Source organism: Palaemon carinicauda, chromosome 36 (assembly GCF_036898095.1).
Source record: "Palaemon carinicauda isolate YSFRI2023 chromosome 36, ASM3689809v2, whole genome shotgun sequence".
NCBI classification, from domain to species: domain Eukaryota; kingdom Metazoa; phylum Arthropoda; class Malacostraca; order Decapoda; family Palaemonidae; genus Palaemon; species Palaemon carinicauda.
Window position 1 is genome coordinate 2,462,603 of NC_090760.1, and position 15,800 is coordinate 2,478,402.

Consider the following 15,800-nt stretch of genomic DNA (forward strand, 5'->3'; position numbering starts at 1 on the left):
TCTGTTCTCTTAAATCCTTTTAGTAACCTTTACATTTTAATTCTGCTATTTTTATAAACAACGCCCTGGTTTGTCTTCTCTTAGCCAAGAGTTACGACACAATAATATATTGTATCTTGAACAAGATAATTCTGTACAGTACTCTTAATAAATATTTTTGGGAACCTTTACATTTTTATTCTGCTATTTTTATCAACAACACCCAGGCTGAACAAGTCAAATGAGAAAGGAACTAGGGTCAAAGGAGAATGTAATTTACTTGGAGAGACAAGGACGGGGGAGGGGGGGGGGGGTCTACAGTGGGATGGGAAGGAGATGCTACTTTTATCATCAAGACCCTCGTTTGGCTCCATTTAGCCAAGAGCTAAGACACAAGTAAGAATAATATATTGTAACTTGAACAAGATTATTCTGTACAGTACTCTTAATAAATCTTTTTGGGAACCTTTACATTTTAATTCTGCTATTTTTATCATCAGCACCCTGATTTGACTCCTCTTAGCCAAGAGCTAAGACACAACAAAGAATAATATATTGTAACTTGAACAAGATTATTCTGTACAGTACTCTTAATAAATCTTTTTGGGAACCTTTACATTTTAATTCTGCTATTTTTATCATCAGCACCCTGATTTGACTCCTCTTAGCCAAGAGCTAAGACACAACAAAGAATAATATATTGTAACTCGAACAAGATTATTCTGTACTCTTACTAAATCTTTTAAGGAACCTTTACATTTTAATTCTGCTATTTTTACCAACACCCCTGGTTTGTCTCCTCTTAGCCAAGAGCTAAGACACAAATAATAATATATTGTAACTCGAAAAAGATTATTCTGTACTCTTAAATTTTTTTTAGGAACCTTTACATTTTAATTCTGCTATCTTTATCATCAACACCCTCATTTTTCTCCTCTCATCCAAGAGCTAAAACAAGAAAGAATAATATATTGTAACTCGAACAAGATTATTCTGTACTCTTACTAAATCTTTTTAGGAACCTTTAAATTCCAATTCTTCATTCTGAAAATTACTACGTGAAGAAATAGACAACAGTAATATCTATAAATTATTGAAGAAATGATAACTCCAAAGGCGAGCTTTTCTTGAAGGGAGGATTTCGACAATTCTTGACTTATCTTCATAAACTTCAGCACCCTTTACTTCAGCCTCTTTCTCAGCATTAATCAGGTAATCTGAAATAATAACCACAATTAAATATCAAATGCAATTTTGTAATTTTCGCAGTATTTCTTAAAATATTGTATTAATGACTATGAGCTAAACTGAATGAATTTAGTTCAATTTACTCATACCAGAATTTTGATGATGAAAATAATTACAACAACAACAAAAACAACAACAATCATCATTATCTGATCATGTGATATTTCAAGAATACTATTCTACTAAATTTTTGATGTCTCAAAGTGCTGATATAAAGACACAGGAAATATGAAATTGAGAGAGAGAGAGAGAGAGAGAGAGAGAGAGAGAGAGAGAGAGAGGAGGGAGAGAGAGAGAGAGAGAGGAGAGAGAGAGAGAGAGAGAGAGAGAGAGAGAGAGAGAGAGAGAGAATTCAAAGTAAACTCACTGAAAAGAGGATGATTTATTTTTGTTATTATTTCTAAACTTCTCTTGGAGTTTTTTTACTTATTTTCTTTCCTCACTGAGCTATTTTTCCCTGCTGGAGTCCTTGGGCTTATAGTATTATGCTTTTTAAACTAGGTTTGTAGCTTAGAAAGTAATAATAATAATAATAATAATAATAATAATAATAAATAAATGAATAACAATGCTAATACTAATAATAATAACAATAACAATAACAATAATAATAATAATAATATTATAAAATATTAATAAATAAATAATAATACTAATACTAATAATAATAAGAATAATGAGAATAACAATAACAACAACAACAATAATAATAATAATAATAATAATAAAAATAATAGATAAATAATAATAATACTAATACTAATAATAATAACAATAAGAATGACAATAATAACAATAAATAATAATAATAATGGTAATAATAATAATAATAAATAATAAAAATGATTACTGCTTTCATTATGTCAAAGACTCAAAGAATGTAATGAAGTACTATATATCCACCTTAAACAGCACAGAATCCTTAAAAGAATCCCATAAAAAAATAGGAGTTATTCCAAAATATGTAATTGTTATAAGGATAAACTATTAATTATTTCTTGCGTTTGATGAATACAGTACATACCTCGACTTCCATTCTTAGGGCGTCTGAAATCCTTAGGATTCATTGAGTGCTCTATTAATCCTGTGAAATCCTCATGAATGTCATTTATCGAGTCCTACGGGTTTGATTTCCTCCTGTAATGGAATGAGCAAATACAGTAAGTTTGAAAGCATTAAGAAATAATAACGGTTTAGTAATGTATGTTCTAGACAAAACCTAATTCTTTAACACTAATTATTGGAATAATATCTATCTATCTACACACACACACACACACACACACACACACACACACATATATATATATATATATATATATATAATATATGTATATATATATAATATATATATAATATATGTATATATATAATATATATATAATACACATACATATATATATATATATATAATATATATATATATATATATATATATATATATATGTATATATATATACAGTATATATATATATAATATATATATATGTATATATATATATGTATATATATAATATATATATGTATATAAATATACACTAATGTATTTACACACACATATATATATATAGTATTCATATATATATATGTGTATATATATATTATATAAATTAGCAAAGAAAATTGTAGCAATTGCTAAGGATAGAGCATATGATCAGCTTTACAAAGAGTTGGATACCAAGGAAGGGCAAGGAAAGATCTTTAAACTAGCACACATGAGAAATAAGAATACCAAGGATATAACACACATAAGACAGATTAAGGATAAGGATGGAAATATACTGAGAAATGAGAGAGACATAATAAAGAGATGGGAAGAATATTTTGAGGCCTTACTGAATGAAGAAAATGAAAGATTTCTAAGAGGAGACGGACACACAAATTGTGGACCAGTCACATAAATAACAAAAGCTGAGGTTAGAGGGGCACTGGGAAAGATGAAAAATGGTAAAGCTGTGGGACCAGATGGCATACCTGCAGAAGCCTGGAAGGCTCTTGATGAGGAAGGAATTGACATATTGTGGCAGTTAATGAAAAAGATTATGGAAAGTGAGACAATACCCGAAAAATGGAGGGAAAGTATATTAATCCCAATATTCAAAGAGAAAGGGGACATACAGTGTTGTGAAAATTATCGAGGAATAAAACTCATGTCACATACACTGAAGGTATTTGAAAGAATTATGGATGAAAGATTACGGCAGCAAGTTTCCATCGGTAGACAGCAACTAGGATTCATGAAGGGGCTTAGTACTGTGGATGGTATTTTCGATTTGAGACAAATTATGGAAAAGTACAGAGAGAAGCAAAAGGTCTTGCATATGGCCTTTATAGACCTAGAGAAGGCATATGACAGAGTACCACGACAGGAAATATGGAGATGTCTCAGGGGGAGAGGAGTGATGGAGAAGTATGTCAGAATGATCAGGGAGATGTATAGAAATGTAAAGACCAGCGTCAGATCTACAGTTGGAAGAACAGAAAATTTCCAAGTTGGAGTCGGGCTACATCAGGGATCTGCTCTAAGCCCACTCCTGTTTAACATCATCTTGGATGTGTTAACAGAGGATGTCAAGGAGGAGCCACCATGGTGTCTGCTCTATGCAGATGATATAGTCTTGGTAGCCGAGAACAGGGAAGAACTGGAGGGGAAACTAGAAAGATGGAGATATGCCTTGGAGAGTAGAGGTTTAAGAATAAGCAGGAAGAAGACAGAGTATATGACAACCGAGATGGATGGCGACCAGCAAACAACGATCAAATTAGGCGGAGGAAACATCAAAAGGGTTCATAAATTCAAGTACCTTGGTTCAGTGATCGACAATGGGGGGAACATGGAAGAGGAAATTAACAACCGGATTCAGTGTGGTTGGAACAACTGGAGGAAGGTGTCTGGTATCATATGTGATAGGAAAGTCCCTATAAGATTGAAGGGCAGAATGCACAAGGCAGTGGTCAGACCAGCAATGACATATGGATTGGAAGCAGCACCCCTAAAGAAAACAGATGGTAGAAAGTTGAACGTAACCGAGATGAAGATGCTTAGGTGGATGAGTGGAGTAACCAAAAAGGACAGGGTTAGAAATGAACATATTAGGGGTACAGTAAAAGTCACTGAGGCATCAAAGAAAGTGCAAGAGGCAAGGTTAAGATGGTATGGCCACCTGATGAGAAGAGAAGGGCAACACATGGCAAGAGAAGTGATGGACGTGGAGGTGGATGGAACACGAAGGAGAGGAAGACCTAAGACCAGGTGGAGAGATTGCATTAGAGATGATATGAGGGAGAAGGGAGTATGGGAGGAAATGACACAGGACAGAGGGAGATGGAAGAGACTCATTAGAAACGGCGACCCCGAATAGGGATAAAGCTGGGAAGAAGATATATATATATTATATATATATATGTGTGTATATATATAATATATTATATATATATATATATATATATATATATATATATATATATATATATATATATAAACACAAAATCAATGCTAAAACAATGGATAGCTTGCAAGCTTCATGATTTGAAGCCTACATTATTCAGAGTTCTCTTTCCCTGTGGGAAAACACAATTAATATCTATTGCAATGACGCGCACCACTGAAAATCAAATAAACATCTTTTAAAATATTTCTTGTTTCCAAAGACCGAATCGCAAAATGTAATAAACCATTCCTGGACTGCTGAAAGAACCATGAGGAGGAGGAGGAGGAGGAGGAGGAGGAGAGAGGGAAGGAGGAGAGGGAGAGAGAGAGAGGGAAGGAGGAGAGGGAGAGAGAGAGAGGGAAGGAGGAGAGGGAGAGAGAGAGAGGGAAGGAGGAGAGGGAGAGAGAGAGAGGGAAGGAGGAGATGGAGAGAGAGGGAAGGAGATGGAGAGGGGGAAGGAGATGGAGGAGGAGGAGGAGGAAATGGAGAGAGAGGGAAGGAGGAGATGGAGGAAATGGAGAGAGAGGGAAGGAGGAGTTGGAGAGATAGGGAAAGAGAGGGAAGGAGGAGATGGAGAGAGAGAGAGGGGGAAGGAAGAGATGGAGAGAGAGAGAGAGGGAAGGAAGAGATGGAGAGAGAGAGAGAGGGAAGGAAGAGATGGAGAGAGAGAGAGGGAAGGAAGAGATGGAGAAGAGAGAGAGAGAGAGAGAGATGGAGAGGAGAGAGAGAGAGAGAGGAGAGAGAGAGAGAGAGAGAGAGAGAGAGAGAGAGAGAGAGAGAGAGAGAGATGGAGAGAGGGAGGAGAGAGGAGAGAGATGAGAGAGAGGGAAAGAGGAGAGGGAGGAGAGAGGGAAGGAGGAGATGGAGAGAGAGGAGAGAGAGGAGAGAGAGGAAGGAGAGAGAGAGAGAGAGAGAGAGAGAGAGAGAGAGAGAGAGAGAAGGAGATGGAGAGAGAGAGGGAAGAAGGAGATGGAGAGAGAGAGGGAAGAAGGAGATGGAGAGAGAGAGGGAAGAAGGAGATGGAGAGAGAGAGGGAGGGAGGAGATGGAGAGAGGGAGGGAGGCGAAACCATCACAACCAAGAAACAACATCATTACACAAAGATGTGTTTGGGGAAAACAATGTCCCAGATGATAGCAAACTCATACTTAACCTTAACCTTGTTTCCTTTCCTCACTGGGCTATTTTCCCTGTTGGAGCCCTTGGGTTTATAGCATCTGCTTTTCCAACTAGGGTTGTAGCTTCAGCAATTAATAATAATAATAATAATAATAATAATAATAATAATAATTAATAATAGCACCTCAGTTATAATTCATTACTGAAGTACATACGTCAAATATGAAGTCTATATATCTATTATGGTTATAAAATATAGAGAAGATAAAACTACTCTTAAGGACAGATAGCAAGGCAGACGAGGGTCAATTATTAACGCCTGGACAAGGTAAAAATAGCATAAAAATCACCAAAAAGATTACAGCCTTTTTGTATATCACAAACTCCATTTTAACCTTTGACCCGGCAACACCGCATAGTAACATTTCATGATTGAAATACGTATGTCAAATGTGATATCTATATCTCTTATGGTTATTAAATATCTAGAAGATAGAAATACTCTTAACCTTAAATGGACGAATAGACAGATGGCAAGGCAGACGAAATATAAATACTCTTAGCCTTACATGGACGAATAGACAGATGGCAAGGCAGACGAAATATAAATACTCAACCTTAAATGGACGAATAGACAAATGGCAAGGCAGACGAAATATAAATACTCTTAACCTTACATGGACGAATAGACAGATGGCAAGGCAGACGAAATATAAATACTCAACCTTAAATGGACGAATAGACAAATGGCAAGGCAGACGAAATATACCAAAGATATAAAATATTCAAAAGGACAGACAGTAGAGTAGACGAAATATACCAAAGATATAAAATATTCTAAAGGACAGACAGTAGAGTAGACGAAATATACCAAAGATATAAAATATTCTAAAGGACAGACAGTAGAGTAGACGAAATATACCAAAGATATAAAATATTCTAAAGGACAGACAGTAGAGTAGACGAAATATACCAAAGATATAAAATATTCAAAAGGACAGACAGTAGAGTAGACGAAATATACCAAAGATATAAAATATTCTAAAGGACAGACAGTAAAGTAGACGAAATATACAAAAGATATAAAATATTCTAAAGGACAAAGTAAAGTAGACGAAATATACCAAAGATATAAAATATTCTAAAGGACAGACAGTAAAGTAGACGAAAAATACCAAAGATATAAAATACTCTAAAGGACAGACAGTAAAGTAGACGAAATATACCAAAGATATAAAATATTCTAAAGGGCAGACAGCAAAGTAGACGAAATATACCAAAGATATAAAATATTCTAAAGGGCAGACAACAAAGTAGACGAAATATACCAAAGATATAAAATATTCTAAAGGATAGACAGTAAAGTAGACGAAATATACCAAAGATATAAAATATTCTAAAGGATAGACAGTAAAGTAGACGAAATATACCAAAGATATAAAATATTCTAAAGGACAGACAGTAAAGTAGACGAAATATACCAAAGATATAAAATATTCAAAAGGACAGACAGTAAAGTAGACGAAATATACCAAAGATATAAAATATTCTAAAGGACAGACAGTAAAGTAGACGAAATATACCAAAGATATAAAATATTCTAAAGGACAGAAAGTAAAGTAGACGAAATATACAAAAGATATAAAATATTCTAAAGGACAAAGTAAAGTAGACGAAATATACCAAAGATATAAAATATTCTAAAGGACAGACAGTAAAGTAGACGAAAAATACCAAAGATATAAAATACTCTAAAGGACAGACAGTAAAGTAGACGAAATATACCAAAGATATAAAATATTCTAAAGGGCAGACAGCAAAGTAGACGAAATATACCAAAGATATAAAATATTCTAAAGGGCAGACAACAAAGTAGACGAAATATACCAAAGATATAAAATATTCTAAAGGACAGACAGTAAAGTAGACGAAATATACCAAAGATATAAAATATTCTAAAAGACAGAAAGTAAAGTAGACGAAATATACCAACGATATAAAATATTCTAAAGGATAGACAGTAAAGTAGACGAAATATACCAAAGATATAAAATATTCTAAAGGACAGACAACAAAGTAGACGAAATATACCAAATATATAAAATATTCTAAAGGACAGAAAGTAAAGTAGACGAAATATACCAACGATATAAAATATTCTAAAGGACAGACAACAAAGTAGATGAAATATACCAAAGATATAAAGTATTCTAAAAGACAGAAAGTAAAGTAGACGAAATATACCAAAGATATAAAATATTCTAAAGGACAGACAACAAAGTAGATGAAATATACCAAAGATATAAAGTATTCTAAAAGACAGAAAGTAAAGTAGACGAAATATATCAAAGATATAAAATATTCTAAAGGACAGAAAGTAAAGTAGACGAAATATACCAAAGATATAAAATATTCTAAAGGACAGACAGTAAAGTAGACGAAATAAACCAAAGATATAAAATATTCAAAAGGACTGACAGCAAAGTAGACGAAATATACCAAAGATATAAAATATTCTAAAGGGCAGACAGTAAAGTAGATGAAATATACCAAAGATATAAAATATTCTAAAGGGACAGGCAATAAAGTAGACGAAATATACCAAAGATATAAAATATTCTAAAGGACAGACAGCAAAGTAGACGAAATATACCAAAGATATAAAATATTCTAAAGGACAGACAGTAAAGTAGACGAAATATACCAAAGATATAAAATATTCTAAAGGACAGACAGCAAAGTAGACGAAATATACCAAAGATATAAAATATTCTAAAGGACAGAAAGTAAAGTAGACGAAATATACCAAATATATAAAATATTCTAAAAGACATAAGAAAGTAGACGACTATCAATTATAAATACACAGACAGGGTAGAAAATGGCCTAAAATTTCCACCAAAAATCCAAATTTTCCTTAAAAGATTTCAATCCTTTCGTAAAACGCCCCTCGATCAGAGAAGACGGATCCCAACTCCCTTTGAAGAAGGGGCAAGGCAAAGCGACCGACCTCGCAGAGAGCTTCATAATCGAAACAAATGTTTGAATAAACAATTCCGGTGAGCGATTTACCTTTCGAGACGAGAGATGGGGAAAAAGCGAAAGAAAATATATATATTCCTCTTGATATATCGCAGCTAAATTCAAGATGTCCATTTTAAAAGGTCGACTGAGGTTGTTGGACCGGAAACTTTTCAATAACCTGGCTGATGGAATTCCGAGGGAGGAAGAAAAAAGAAAAAATCTCTGCAAAGTTGGGATTTGTGTGATGGCGGAGTCTCTCTGACTGGAGACGTCAGCCTTCTTCAGGCAAGTGGATGGGGGGGGGAGGGGAAGAGCAGGAAGAAGATTTTTCAATAAAAGGATTGGAAGAGAGGAATATGTATGTATATATGTATGTATACAGTATATATATATGTATATATGTATGTATACAGTATATATATATATATATATATATATATATATATATATATATATATATATATATATATATATATATATATATTGTATGTATGTGTATTTATGAGTGTGTATATATATATATAATATATATATATATATATATATATATATATATATATATATATATATACACACACTACAAATATGCACTTTTTCTACTCCACTGCAGGACAAAGACCTCAGGTTTTCTCTCGTTGAGGGTCCCATAAAAAGGGACGAATGTGTGGTGGGATGTCCCATAAAGAGGACCTAAAACTGCCCTGGGATGTCCCCATAAAATGGTACACAAACTGGTAGAATGTCCAATAAAAAGGACCCAAAACTGCTAGAATGTCCAATAAAAAGGAACCAAAACTGGTAGAATGACCTATAAAAAGGAACCAAAACTGGAAGAATGTCCTATAAAAAGGAACCAAAACTGGTAGAATGTCCTATAAAAAGGAACCAAAACTGGAAGAATGTCCTATAAAAAGGAACCAAAACTGGTAGAATGTCCTATAAAAAGGAACCAAAACTGGAAGAATGTCCTATAAAAAGGAACCAAAACTGGTAGAATGTCCAATAAAAAGGAACCAAAACTGGTAGAATGTCCAATAAAAAGGACCCAAAACTGTTAGAATGTCCAATAAAAAGGAACCAAAACTGGTAGAATGACCTATAAAAAGGAACCAAAACTGGAAGAATGTCCTATAAAAAGGAACCAAAACTGGTAGAATGTCCTATAAAAAGGAACCAAAACTGGAAGAATGTCCTATAAAAAGGAACCAAAACTGGAAGAATGTCCTATAAAAAGGAACCAAAACTGGAAGAATGTCCTATAAAAAGGAACCAAAACTGGAAGAATGTCCTATAAAAAGGAACCAAAACTGGAAGAATGTCCTATAAAAAGGAACCAAAACTGTTAGAATGTCCAATAAAAAGGAACCAAAACTGGTAGAATGTCCTATAAAAAGGAACCAAAACTGGAAGAATGTCCTATAAAAAGGAACCAAAACTGGTAGAATGTCCTATAAAAAGGATCCAAAACTGGTAGAATGTCCTATAAAAAGGAACCAAAACTGGAAGAATGTCCTATAAAAAGGAACCAAAACTGGAAGAATGTCCTATAAAAAGGAACCAAAACTGTTAGAATGTCCAATAAAAAGGAACCAAAACTGGTAGAATGTCCTATAAAAAGGAACCAAAACTGGAAGAATGTCCTATAAAAAGGAACCAAAACTGGTAGAATGTCCTATAAAAAGGATCCAAAACTGGTAGAATGTCCCATAAAGAGAACCCGAAACTGTGCTGGAATGTCCCTTAAGGAGGATCCAAAACGGAGCTGGATGTTCCATACAGGGGAACCGAAACTGGTGGTTATGTCCCATAAAGATGACCCAAAACTGTGCTGGGGTGTCCCATAAAGAAGAACCAAAACTGCGCTGGGATGTCCCATAAAAAGGAACAAAAACTGGTAAGATGTCTCAAAGAGAAATTGAAACTGCGCTGGAATGTCCAATAAAGAAGACCCAAAATCGCGCTGGGACGTACCATGAGGAAGCCGAAAACTGCACTGAATGCGCCATAAAGAGGACATGAAAACTGTACGGAAATGTCCCCCTAAAGAGGACCCTAAACTGCGCTGTATGTCCCCTAAAGAGGACCCTAAATTGCGCTGTATGTCCTCTAAAGAGGACCCTAAATTGCACTGTCCCCCCTTAAGAGAACCCTAAATTGCGCTGTATGTCCCCTAAAGAGGACCCTAAACTGCGCTGTATGTCCCCCTAAAGAGGACCCTAAATTGCGCTGTATGTCCTCTAAAGAGGACCCTAAATTGCACTGTGTCCCCTTAAGAGAACCCTAAATTGCGCTGTATGTCCCCCAAAGAGGACCCTAAACTGCGCTATATGTCCCCTAAAGAGGACCCTAAATTGCGCTGTATGTCCTCTAAAGAGGACCCTAAATTGCACTGTGTCCCCTTAAGAGAACCCTAAATTGCGCTGTATGTCCCCTAAAGAGGACCCTAAACTGCGCTGTATGTCCCCTAAAGAGGACCCTAAATTGCGCTGTATGTCCTCTAAAGAGGACCCTAAATTGCACTGTGTCCCCTTAAGAGAACCCTAAATTGCGCTGTATGTCCCCTAAAGAGGACCCTAAATTGCGCTGTGTCCCCTTAAGAGAACCCTAAATTGCGCTGTATGTCCCCTAAAGATGACCCTAAATTGCACTGTGTCCCCTTAAGAGAACCCTAAATTGCGCTGTATGCCCTCTATAGAGGACCCTAAATTGCGCTGTATGCCCTCTATAGAGGACCCTAAATTGCGCTGTATGTCCTCTAAAGAGGACCCTAAATTGCGCTGTCTGTCCTCTAAAGAGGACCCTAAATTGCACTGTGTCCCCTTAAGAGAACCCTAAATTGCGCTGTATGTCCCCTAAAGAGGACCCTAAATTTTCCCGCATATCCCCTGAAGAGGACACGAAACTACGGGTGGGATGTCAAATAAAGAGGACCTCAAACTGCGCTGTGATGTCTCATTAAGAGGCGTAGGTTTCTTCATACTTTTCTAAAGAGTTAAAACAGTTTAGGAAGGGGAGTTTGGTGTATTTTTGTAGCCCAAGCAAGGAAGAAATCAGGGAATGGGAAAGAATCGGTAGCCAATTGATATAAGAATGGTTAATAAGTAGGAAAAGCCCACAGCTGGAGAGAGAGAGAGAGAGAGAGAGAGAGAGAGAGAGAGAGAGAGAGAGAGAGAGAGAGAGAGAGAGAGAGAGAGAGAGAGAGAGGGGGGGGGGGGTCTCCTTCCTTTTGAGAGCTGTTGGAAGACTTTCCCCGAAATGCTTTGCAAACAAACACCGAGATTAAATAGATGCTGAGGATTAAACCGGCGAGGAAACTTAGCACTTAAAGAGGAAAGTCAAGTTCATCAAGGGAGCCTAAAGTTTCTGTGGGTCCTAGCGCCCCGCCCCCCCCAACGCCCCCCCTCCTTTCTAGATGTCTCTTAAGTCGCCCCACTCCTCTCCAATACGCAGTAACAAACATCATCTTGCATGTGGCAAAGGTTCACACATACACACACTTGAGAGTCAGGCATTTCTCTCGTTCAATTATGTCTTATAATGTCTTGGTTTGACGAAAATTTCAAGGATTGGTTATAATGAATTGCCAGCTTTTATAATGAGCTTATATTATAATTGCTATTTATCATAATGATCTTCCATTTCTAGCAACACACCAAAATGCAAATATGGGAATCGATTGGGTTGTTGTTGTTGTTATTACTTGCTAGTTGGAAAAGCAAGATGCTATAAGCCTAAGGGCTCAAGGGAAAATAGCCCAGCGAGGAAAGGAGATAAGGAAAATGTACAAGAAGTTTAAGAAAAATACTAACAAAATTAATCGTTCCTATACAAGCTATAAAAACTTGTAAATAACAAGAGGAAGAGAAACAAGATAGAATAGTGTGCCCGAGTGTACCCTCAACCAAGAGATCTCTAATCCAAGACAGCGGAAGACCATGATACAGAGGTAATAGCACTACCCAAGACTAGAGAACAATGGTGTGATTTTGGAGTGTCGTCCTCCTAATAGAGCTGCTTACCATAGCTAAAGAGTCTCTTCTACCCTTACCAAAGGAAAGTAGTCACTGAACAATTACAGAGCAGTAGTTAACCTCTTGAGAGAAAAAGAATTGTTTGGTAATTTCAGTGGTATCAAGAGGAAAGAGGAGAATATGTAAAGAATAGGCCAGACCCTTCTGTGTATGCGTGGGCAAAGTTGAAACGAGCCGTAACCAGAGAGAGGGATCCAATGTAGTACTGTACGACCAGTCAAAGGACCCAATAACACTCTAGTGGTTATCTGGCGTGACAGGTAAAAGGGTCCCTGCTGTTTGTGTTAAAATTAACTGGTTAAATAGGAGCTCACATATATCTAAATGAAAAGGAGTATTACAGTTTTGTTTTCATATGAAGCCATAAAACTCAAATCCATGATTGTGTGGCCATAGGATATGGCACCACCCGTAGGTTTGAAGACATTGGTTATAAGGCTACTCTATACTCCAATCAAACGCCAAATCTCTCAAACCGATAATCAATCAAAACCCTTCATAAACCAAACCAAAAAAAAAAAAAAAAAAAAAAAAAAAAAAAACCAGATCAAATCCCAAATAAATTAGACCCATAATCAACACAACCCTAAATTAAAGCCCTAATCAATCAAACCTTCAAGCAAAACCCTAATCACTAAAACCCTCCATCCAATCCCTCAATCAAAGCCCCAATCAACCAAACCCTCAATCAACCAAGCCCTAATCAACCAAACCTTCAAGCAAAACCCTAATCAACCATACCCTCAATCAAATCCCTAATCAATCAAACCCTCAATCAAATCCCTAATCAATCAAACCCTCAATCAAATCCTTAATCAACCAAACCCTAAATCAAAGCCCTAATCAACCAAACCCTCAATCAAATCCATAATCAACCAAACCCTCAATCAAATCCATAATCAACCAAACCCTCAATCAAATCCATAATCAACCAAACCCTCAATTAAAGCCCTAATCAATCAAATCCCTAATCAATCAAACCCTAAATCAAATCCTTAATCAACCAAACCCTAAATCAAAGCCCCAATCAACCAAACTCTCAATCAAATCCATAATCAACCAAACCCTCAATTAAAGCCCTAATCAATCAAATCCCTAATCAATCAAACCCTAAATCAAATCCATAATCAACCAAACCCGAAATCAAAGCCCTAATCAACCAAACCCTCAATCAAATCCATAATCAACCAAACCCTCAATTAAAGCCCTAATCACTAAACCCTAAATCAAAGCTCTAATCAACTAAACCCTCAATCAAAGCCCTAACCTATCAATGTATGATTAAATATACGGATTGTCAGGATATAGTAAAGTTACGTCTGTCAGAAACAGGAAACTAAACACAAAAACAAAATGAGTGACATTTCCTGTTGGGGTCCCTGGGCTTATAGCATCCTTCTTTTCCAACCAGGTTTGTTGCTTAGCAAGTAATAATAATAATAAAACTGAACACACTAATTCTTGATTCAAAATGGCAGAGTCCAGTGTTCTAAACTACAATCCTCCTTAGCTGAAGGGCTTCTCTAATAACAAGAGCCCGTGCTAGTGTAAGGGCAGCTTCATCTTAAAAAAGAACTTAGAGTTTATATATGAAATATTTACTTTGATCCTGTTGCTGTTCTTAGAATATTTTATTTTTCCTTGTTTTCGTTCCTCACTGGGCTTTTTTCCCTTTTGGGGCCCCTGGGCTAGTAACGTCCTGCTTTTCCAACTGGGGTTGTGATTATTATTATTATTATTATTATTATTATTATTATTATTAGTAGTAGTAGTAGTAGTAGTAGTAGTAGTAGTAGTAGTAGTAGTAGTAGTAGTAGTAGTAGTAATGTCTCGACAATTATGAAATAAAATTCACAAGAGAACATATCCAAAAATCGAAGGAGAAATGAAAACTAGATCTAGAGTTTTTCTCTCCAAATGTGTTCCTTTAAAGCTCTTTAAATGTTTCTTTTTTCATCTTAAATAAAAAAAGGAGAGAGAATGGAGTTTGTAGAGAAACTTTTCTCAACATTTACTTTTTGGGAGCGAAAAGCGAGAGGCCACTGTGTTCGCAAGATGAGGGTGAAACGTTTTATTCTATTGATGAGGGTGGAGGGTGAAACGTTTTATTCTATTGATGAGGGTGGAGGGTGAAACGTTTTATTCTATTGATGAGGGTGGAGGGTGAAACGTTTTATTCTATTGATGAGGGTGGAGGGTGAAACGTTTTATTCTATTGATGAGGGTGGAGGGTGAAACGTTTTATTCTATTGATGAGGGTGGAGGGTGAAACGTTTTATTCTATTGATGAGGGTGAAACGTTTTATTCTATTGATGAGGGTGAAACGTTTTATTCTATTGATGAGGGTGGAGGGTGAAACGTTTTATTCTATTGATGAGGGTGGAGGGTGAAACGTTTTATTCTATTGATGAGGGTGAAACGTTTTATTCTATTGATGAGGGTGAAACGTTTTATTCTATTGATGAGGGTGAAACGTTTTGTTCTATTGATGAGGGTGAAACGTTTTGTTCTATTGATGAGGATGAAACGTTTTGTTCTATTAATGAGGGTGAAACGTTTTGTTCTATTGATGAGGATGAAACGTTTTGTTCTATTAATGAGGGTGAAACGGTTTGTTCTATTAATGAGGGTGAAACGTTTTGTTCTATTGATGAGGGTGAAACGTTTTGTTCGCAAGATGAGGGTGAAACGCTTTGTTCCATTTCCAAAAGATGATTCTGTCTATTGTAAAGTTGTCTAAAATATTTAATGCTCTTTAGCATTTTGCACGTTGGAATTATGTATAGGAACATCAAAATAACGATAAGAAATATATGAACATCTAAAGAGTATAAGAACATCTAAATTGAATTAAAGTCATAAAATCTAAGTGTTTTTCAGAATAAGTATACGAAATAATAGAGGAACATCTAAAACAAAAAAGTATAAGAACCTCTAAAAATCTAGTTTTTCAGATTAAGTATACGA

The 15,800-nt window shown here is 35.6% G+C and overlaps 1 long non-coding RNA gene across 1 annotated transcript in view; it reads right to left on the minus strand.

The window, feature by feature from the left end:
- Positions 1-303: 303 nt before the first annotated feature.
- LOC137628330 (uncharacterized) overlaps positions 304-15,800 on the minus strand; it is a 32,133-nt gene continuing 16,636 nt past the window's right edge. The window contains exons 2-3 of the long non-coding RNA XR_011041330.1: positions 2,252-2,364; positions 304-1,196 (exon numbers count right to left, since the gene is read on the minus strand). This is a non-coding gene — a long non-coding RNA (uncharacterized lncRNA). The remainder of the gene's footprint in view (positions 1,197-2,251; positions 2,365-15,800) is intronic.